A 9,966-nucleotide genomic window follows, 5' to 3' on the forward strand; every position below is an offset into this window, starting at 1 on the left:
GCAAAAATGAACGTGCCACATACTACTATTTTTGTAGACTCTTTAGTTTCCGGTGTTCATCAGGTCAACCTGTGACGGTCATCAATCCCTGACTTTTCCCACTCATACCTTTTTCGTAGGGTACTGCTCAAGCTATGTACCTGCTACACTGATGCAGTCGCTCAAAACATTGAAAGCGGGACAAAATCAGCAAATGAATGGAAATCATTTCAAACAAGCATGTCAATGAGCAAATGAGACGCGACCGCCTGAAACCTACACACTGAACAAGATAAAATGAATGGTTCATCTCGGAGTGGGATGCATGAGTGAACAAGATTGTATTTAGTATTTAGACGTCTGCTACTTGCCTCCTCAAAAATAACAGATCGTTGGTCAGTGACATTTCTGTAACATAGTATTGAGCTTACATAGCCTACCTACAAGCGGGATACTGAATCAATGCATTTAAACAATTTTATTAATGTAAACTTATTCATGATGGGTACTGCATTAAGAACTTTTGTGGGGCAGGCAACACTAGTTGTCGAACGTGCGTGTTTTATAATGTTGACGAATGTCACGGAGAATCTGACGCTATATTTTGCAAAAAGCTTTCAAAGTTGAAAGCTTTGATACATTTACATGTATAAACTCGAAGGAACTAAATCTGTGAAAAGAATTGGACCACCCTTTCTCTAAAAGATGGGTTTACGGCACTAACAAACTTTGACAGCAAACGTTCAGGCTAGGTATGTGCCTTCCTGTTTAAAAAATGTAGTGGAAAACAAGAATTGCATAAGACACAATGGTCTACAATGTAACAATTACTAGGTTTGTTAAATGTTTACAACAGACAATTTGGGTAAACATTTTGCCATTCACTGTTTCAAAAACCAGAATTGTCATTTGAATGCACTTTTGTATCTGTCCCAATCAGATGCTACTGTCTGTTTATCCAGTGATTTTTTTTTTTTTTTTTTTTTTTTGTTTTTGGTGTTCTTGGGTTTTTTTTTTTTGGTTTACTGTGTTCAAGAATGTATGTTCAGTGAAATAATCAAATGAAATCAGAGGAAATCAAAAAAAAAACTGTCAAAACAATGCCTCATAGTAAAATTGCTGCTTCTCAAACTTTCAACCTTCCAGTTTGATTGTCTGGTGGAGAGGCTCAAAACACAGACAAAAACGTACAAATTGATACAGAATTGCTTCCTTGTTTTATATGAGAGCCAGCTGAAAAACTATAAAAAAATACTACAGCATGTTGAATGGTATGAAAATCAAAGTGTTAACAATGGAACATCACATTCTAAAACTGGCAGTGTTCTGTGGATTTCAGAATTTGACAAAAGCATTCAGAAGAAGACAGGCGGGCTGAAATACCTTCAGCTATTCAAGTGCAGATTTAATGGCGAGTACACACATGAATACAGAACGAAGGGCAGAAGCCAAACTCTATTTGCAGTGGTGTGGAAGACTTAGGAGACAAGCTCATTATGCAGTTCGGGACATACTGTATCATTGATTAACATTCATCATGCTCAATCTACCTCAAACGCCCCAACCTGTTCTGCAAATGTAAAGCAGCCCCCCCCCCCCCCGCCACAGCCATATTTGTAGACAGAGGTTAATGGAATGGAGCGCCATGTCACTGTATTGCCATGTATTTAGAAGACCTGCAGCTGGAAAGTTCAAGACAAGTGATGTTTTACCCAGCAATGGCTTAACAACTTGTCAAAGTGATTCGCCGCCGCTCAGGTCAGGCAGTAGGGGACTGTGTTAAAGTGTGCAGCTCCCTGGTGGGTAAGCATGCAGCAGGAGTCAAGTGCTACGATGAGAAATGGCAATTAATACATGCGTCATACCATCGTACTGGTACTGCTGGCTACTAGAGCTGAACACAATACAACACGCGCAGTAAGATGAAAGACTTCAAGGGAAGGTTGAAGTCTGGTGAAAAGTGTATAATATTTACTATACAAAATGACAAGGTCTCAATTAAATAAACACAAATGTGTTTTTTATAAAGTTATATAAAGCCTTTTGTGTCTCCAGAGGGTGGTGTGCTGATACATCTGATAAGTGAAGTCACTTGAGTCAGCCTTGGCGTGGGCAGAAGAAAATATCTGAGAACGTGGAGTTTGAAAGTATTGAGCTTAACTGAAGGCTACATTAGCCGTTATTAATGTAACGGTTTAGCCGTCAGCCCTCAAAATTGCATTGTGGACAGCGTAGGCGCCAGTTTTTGACAAAGAATGCATAGAATAAATATAATTTCTGTGGTGCATGTATTTTGATCTCTTTAAAAAAAAAAAAAGGTTTTATGAGCAATATTATATAAGTGTGATGCTACATTAATGTAGCACTCCTGTTAGTCCCAAAGAAACCTGTGGTGCACAGAGTACATCAAGAACAGCTGTTATTGCCGGGGGGAAAAAAGAACAGAACGTTGTAATATAATGTTTGAGGTGAGATATATGAACCAGAGGATCAGTAGAACTCCAGAGGATATGCAGATAAGGTTTGTTGTATAAATAACGAAAGAAAACAACCAAAATAAAGCAATTTTCATTATTATACAATAAGTAATAATTAGAGGATGTACACGACTCCAACTAGCAGTAGATAATCTAGATGGCAAATCTAAATGAAAACACACACTTAAGGAAATAGTAATTGCTCATATTCCAGCACCTTCAGCTTAAAACCTGCCCAATTAGTGCAGACAAAACATGACCACATGGAAATTAACCCTTTGTACCCTTGGCTTTTGTGCTCAGTTTCCAGCTTGGCATACACACTAAAGGGTCTTAGTTATGGCACAGATATTATCACAATGTAAAATCTTGGCTGTGCGACTTGTTGATGGCACATCCCTCACTGTCACAGTAGAAAAGCAATACAGTATTGCTGAGATATAATATAACAATATCCAGACCGTTACCAGTCAATGTCTCAACTTTATTAAGATAATATGAAAACATTTCCTGGTGAGCCAGCTGGAGACGTTGGCTCTTCAAGCGAGACACTTTAACTGAAAAAGCACACGGGGTCAAAACATATGCACATTCATAGGCACATCCACACTGGAAATTTAAAGGGTAGTATTTGCAAGTCTACACAGAAAAAACTTGGAGAAGGGAATAGAGAGGCAAAGTCCCTCCCCTTGTGGTGGACTACCATGGGAATACTTCCATGATACCATTTGAAGTGAGCCATGAATTACAAGTTGTGATTATGGATCCCACGTAACTTCTAGGCAAGTCCCACACTATGAAGCAACTCGATTGGCGGAGGTTAGGAATTGACCTTGAGTGGTTAGGGTTAGGATACCCGATTGTTCACGGGATAGGACCTGAACAAATCGGGTTAGGTTACCTTGTGTAAGCATGGACGCCTGGCCAATAGGTGTGTGTGTGTGTGGGTGTGGGTGTGGGTGTGATATTGAAGGGCGGTCTTGCCTAGAAGTTGCGTGGGTTCCATAACCTATAAATTACGCTTATGATGTTTGTCAATTTAGAAGATAATTTTGCAAGTCAAGGTGGTCTGCAAAATTATCTTTTAAATTGATGAACATCATGTATTATTTATGGCTCTATTCAAACAAGTTATTTGACTCTATGTGTGTGTGTGTGGGGGTGTGGGTCCCATGAGGTCCACTGGAAGGGGTTGGGACTTTACCTCTCTATTGAAGCTGTGAGGTTCTTGTTGTGAGAATACATTGTCAAACACTGTTTGTTATATTTCATGTTTGCGTTAGTTCTATTAAAGTGAACAACAAATATCAACAGTGAGCAAACATGTTCAATGCTGGTTGGAAATACACAAACCCTGCAGTGGTTATGCTGAAACTTGTCTGCAAATGCAGTCTCGAGGCGTAGTATTTTAGATACTTTAATTTGTGACAGAGTGTAAAATAGTTAACAAATAATTCATGCAAGATGCAGGGCAATAAATAATTCAAAAGATGTAATTGAGTTTAAACATCAGACTGTACAAGTTAATGGAAAAGTTGAAATGACTCTGGTAGTTACATTTTTCCTGTGAGTTTACCTGACCTTTGGGTTTCCAGTTGCCCAATTATTTTGAAATGTTTCTACAAAAATAGAAGCAGGAATAAACCTGTCTGCAAGAGCGTTCACCATTTGAAAGATTAAAGGAAAATACAGTGATCTACGTTCATTTTCTTTGATTATGCAGTTTTACTTGAACAGACTTCAAAACAAGGTAAGTTAAGTTTGCTGAAGGTTATAAGGCTCACATACTGGTTACTGTACATGCTGAATATAGATGAAACTGCTGAGGTGGAGAAAAAGATATTTACTTTGATGCCATCCAACCTTTCAGTGTGTAAAAGCTTAAATGTACAGTTCAGTTTGAGGAAAGATGATGATGACACACACAAAGTAAGAAGGTAGCTGAACTGCATTTTGCCTCATTTTACTTGAGGTTGAATCCACATAGCAGAACAAGGAGTAGTTTTACATAGAATAGTTGCAGAACAATAAAGTATTTTTTTTTCTCTGCAAACACATTAACACTGGCCTCTGTATGCACATAAATAAAATATGTGTGTGTGTATGTAAGCAATCATTCCCTGAAGTGCAGCTACTTTGGATAATGAGAGCAAGAAAGATGGAGATGTTACAGTGCAGTAGAAAAAGGTGTATTGAAGAGTGGTTGTTTGCCAGAGTGGGTCCACATTATACACTCATACACACATACTGTGTATTTTTTTTTTCCTCTCCTCAAGAGCTTCCTACTAAAAGTCAGGTAACCTAGGTTAAATGGCCCCTATAGACCGCCTGACCACCTGCCTGGCACCCTAGGGCCTGTAATTGCCATCACTACGCTGACAGCTAAAAAATCACACAGGAGAAGGATTACCCTTTGGTAAAGGTTCCTGTGTGCAGCAGAACCACACGGTTGACTGCATTAAGGTACCCATGGAGCCCACACGTAAAAAAGCTGCGGTAGCTGTACATTGTGTTTTTTGAAGTGGTTTCAGTTGCTGTCCATCAGTGGTGACAAAGTTGGAGATCAATGCTGACTGGATGGGAGTTGGTTATAGGATGGATACATTAAATGGTTTTAAAAAGACAACACTAGACTTTGTAGGACAACAATCAGACACTGAGTACTGCAACGGACAAATTTACATTATACATTACATTTTTATAAATTATTATATGAAATTACATTAATTTTAGATTACACAAAATGTGTTTTTTGTTTTGTTTTTTCGCTTAGATGAACTTCATCATCTTTCCTAAACTAACTGGAAAGCCAGTCAGTAACTCCTGACCAATCAGTTAATTCTCTTCTTAAACCAAATTTAACCTCATGTGATCACCAACAAAAACTCAATGTTAACTGTTTTTAAATAGTTACTTTCAGTGATTTAAATACTGTCCCGAACAACACCCCCAATACCCAGTGTCCCGAGTGAGATGGTACAGTCCGAGCAATCACCATCACTGCTGTTTTACAGATACCTCAAAAAAGCCCTGCGGTGTTTATACAGAGTTTAAAGGATGGTCGGTTGCTCACAAAATGCTGTGATTGGAAATTGTTATTGTACATCCTTGTGCCTATTGAGATGTATTTATTTTTCCTCAAATTAAAAATCTAGTGAACATACAGTATCCATCACATCATAATCTCTGGATAGCTATTGTGAAACTGGTGCTCCAAATGAACTACAAACTGATTTTGCCAGGGTTGCCATGTTATATGGCTGCTCTATACTCAATTTGCTCATGAAGTACAATTTGTTAATTTACTGTTGCTTCCCTGCTCTCACTCCTGAACCTCTTTACGGTTGTAGCCAGACTTCACTCCCATGGATCTGAATTTCTCTCAAGGCTTGCTCACACAGTACATAATTTGCAGCCCTGATAAAGTTAGAACTGATAAATAATTTGCACCAGACTAACAATACAAAACACAGCGCAGGAGTGCAAGGGCAGTTTTATGTTAACTTTGTTCACTTTATTATGAAGAGGCTGAAGTGAAAAACCTTATTTCACTCAGTCCCAATCTGAACACGACACCTCATAATTCCCTTTTTCTTTTTTTTTTTTCTTCCACAAAGAATCCTTAAACTGTAGTCTCAATTTAGAGCTGAAAGATAGTAGCAATGCAAGCTGGGAAAACAGTTGAGGCCCTCCCTCAGCTGCTACTTCTCCCAACTTCTCCCATGACAGATTTTGCATAAAGGTGGTAGTGCTGAATTAACATTTTAATGCGTGGATCTTGGATCACATCCAAATACAGAAGGGGGCATTTTGCTGAACAGAGGTAAAGATTCTGTGGAGGTATGGTGTACTTTTCTCACTGGATGTAGAGAACCGTTTTTGGATGAATTTACGCAACCCTTGAAAAAAAAAAAGAAAATAATAAAGAAGTTTAGGAGGAAATGGGTTTCATTACACACAGGGCCAGCCGTAAGGAAATGATGACTGTGGTCAATGAGAATATGCAGTGAGCTTTTGAATTTGTAAATAGTTTGAGGAAGTTCTTAAAATCTGAGACACAGCAGAATGCCCATTTCACATTACAAAGTGACATTTATGGAAACTTCTCCAACCATTGGTTAACCAAGTTCTGCAGAATCGTTTTTTTTTTTTTTTTTAAATCAGTGCAAGTTGCATTTTTTTTGCTGTAGCAGTGGAGATTCAAGGATCAGACCCTTAGGGGGGCTCAGCCCCTAATGAGAATGTGACACCAATCCCGCGTGAAAAAGTGTTAACCCCCCCCCCCCGCAAAAATCAGTAATTTTGTTATCTATTAATCTGAGTCAGCTACTGAACAACATCAATTTTATGAGACTATCAACACTGATGGAACTAAACCTGACACTTTATAAGTCACAGTTCTAACAACCAATTTGACACAATGTTATAACATTCAGCAAATTCCGTTGCTTACATTTCAATTTGGGTTCTAATCTGCTCCTTGAAATTACCTATTTATTCTCTGGTAACTAGCAACATTAAACTTCCCATCCAGCTCCTACTCTCCCTCTGGCAGATTAGAGACTCAGCCAAAGGTGGGAGTCTGGCACACACACTACACTACACACTACATTTATGGTAAAGGTAATTGTTCTCTGTCACTAACAAGTTCACAAACTCACTTCACTTAAAGCACTAAAATGCCTCTTTTTTTAATATAATTTTTAGGGGGGCTGAGAAGAAATTTATGCCCCCCTAAAAATGGTCTAAAATCACCCATGTGTTGTAGATTTTAATTTGTGGAGATGTAAACCCTGGAACATAACCTACAACAGCTTTGATCAAATGTTGACCAACCTACGAGTGAAAATAAGCTCTCTGCTTGGTAACTGTTGGACTCAGCAGCAGTCAGAACGGACTTTTACTACAGAAGTAACACGCTGACGCTGATCTTTTGAAAAGTGTAAATGACGATGGGAGCAGCAAATGCAAATATGTTGTGTATTTTCATAGTCATCTAAAAAATAATATTTATGGAATGACAAAAAACATCCATTAGCTACAAATTGCAATGCATTAACAAGCTAGACATGTTATTTCCCAGCAATTTACACTGACCTTTCCAGTGTGTTTTTGCACACATTCCCTTTATACATTTTTAGCATTATACTGTGACTCCACAGATGAGGACAAGGTTAAAAGTCAGAATTTCTTTAATCAATTTCTTACTTGTGCAGCACCCATAACACAGTGTAAAAAAAAACAAAAACAGAAAAGACTAATAGGAACTGTCAAGTGGCTTCAATGTTGATGAACATTGATGGAAGTAGCTAGCTTGAATAGACAATGTCTCTAACAACAAGACCGGACAAGGATTATTCCTCTCCATTCAAAGACATGGCTGATAATAGCTTTGAAGAAATGAGATCATCAGACTGTGTGATTAAGAATTTACATTGACACAACTACTATAACATTACATTACATGTCATTTAGCTGACTCTTTTAACCAAAGCGACTTACAATTGCTATATATACTGGATGTCTGGAGCAACTAGGGGGTTAAGTGTCTTGCTCAGGGACACATTGGTTGATGTATCACAGTGGGATAACACCTTGTCCCACATGTACCAAGCAAAAGCAATCCAGCTTTCACTGACAGAGGTTGACACCCTTTATAGTACTACATCCAACTGACCAGTACATCCAAGCACTTTTTCAAACTCATTTAAAACTACCACTTAGCTTCTTCTAAGAATAAATACGTATACCCTAAGATAAAAAAAACAAAAAACATAACACACTGTTTATGTGACTTATGTTGCAGCTGCACTACACAAAACTTAGAATAAATGCAAGATTTAATATTATATTAGAAGTATAATAGTCCAGATAGTTTTGGAAAAGGAATTTAAAAGTGCAATACACTTGATAGATGAAAAGAAATATTTTTCACTGTGTTCTATTCCCTCACCTTGTGTAATTGGAACTCCTCCAGCTCTTCATATCTGATTATGGAAGTTGTTTAGCTTTTGCGCTGACCCAGAAATCCCAGTCCCATGCTAGTGTGTGATAATACACCACGGTGCATGGTAAACAGATTAGAGACATGTACTAAATCAGTGGAAATGCAGGACCAGTATTGTTGTTGTTGTTGTTGTTTTTTCCTCAAGGTTACAATGTCTGTTGTCTGAAATAAGAGTAATGGTGATGTCTGTTCTGTCCTGTTTCTTTTAATAAGGCGTCAAGCTCGGTACGTCCATTGTTGGGCAATTAAACACGACCAACCGTTTGCCAGCGGTCAAAATGCTATTGACGAAAACATTGTTGATGTCCAACCTCAGAAAACCTAAGACACGCCTGCCTTCCATGTAACACACCGGGCTTCAAATGTAAGTAGTCAAATTGTTGAGTATTGCTGTAAGGTTAACACCTCCAGGTTCAAAACAGTTCAACACATTCATTAGAAATTTCGAAAGTAATAAAAAAGTGATTAAATGTAACAAGTTGCAATACTTTGATAAAATACTTGAAATAGTTACACTACAATTACATTTTAAATAGGGTAACTTGTAATTGGTAATCTATTACATTTTCAAAGTAACCTTCCCAACCCTGCATGCACAATTGGTACATTGGTACATGATGCACACAAGGGAATATGTGCATCATGATGCCCTGTCCTGTGACAATATATGAAATATATAAAAGTCATTGGCAATACAATGAAACCATATTTCCTAAGAGAAAAGTAGTTCATATAAGACACTCCACAAACAAATGTGAGTCAGAGGACTAAAGTCTGGACATTGATGGCAAAATTGCAGCTATTTGTTGTGATGAGTGTGGAAGGAAATGCCCAAAAGCAATTCCCAATACCAAAGTTTCAATTATACGAATAAGTCAGAGCTACAGTATCTTCGGGCACCTTCCCCTATCACATGCCCATTTTAGCTGATAAGATGGGTTTATATTTCCTCAGATATTTCCTAAAGCGCTTTTTAAATCAATAACCAGTTTGATGTGGTGGCCAAAAAAATGTCTCAATTGGAATTATCTTCAGTTTTTTTTTTTTTTGTATAATGTGGGGAAATGTGCAGCACCAAACATCCAGCTCACCTCTGGTCCACATTTCCTATGCTGTGCCTTTTGGTTTGTCGGCTGCTTTTCTCTGGAGACAATGCAATGTTCATGGCTAATTCAATCTAGACTCAAGGGCGCTGAAATAAAGAAAACGACACATGAGGCCACTTATGCCATTGTTACAGTGCCAACTAATGCAGATCTTAACAAATGTACTGCCTGGACAGAGACATGTATTTCAATAACCTTAGAGAACATTCCACAATGGCCCTTCTAGGGTCAAAATTGGAATATATTTTTGGTAATTTTTGGAAGGACATGAGTCAAAGAAATCCATATGTCTGACGCCTCTTCAGTCCTGTATTGACATGATGATGTAATTTCTTTATTTGGAATCCCTGACTGAGGCCCCGCTGCGAATGCACCCCACACATGACAGCTATCAAAG

Source organism: Etheostoma spectabile, chromosome 24 (assembly GCF_008692095.1).
Source record: "Etheostoma spectabile isolate EspeVRDwgs_2016 chromosome 24, UIUC_Espe_1.0, whole genome shotgun sequence".
NCBI lineage: Eukaryota > Metazoa > Chordata > Actinopteri > Perciformes > Percidae > Etheostoma > Etheostoma spectabile.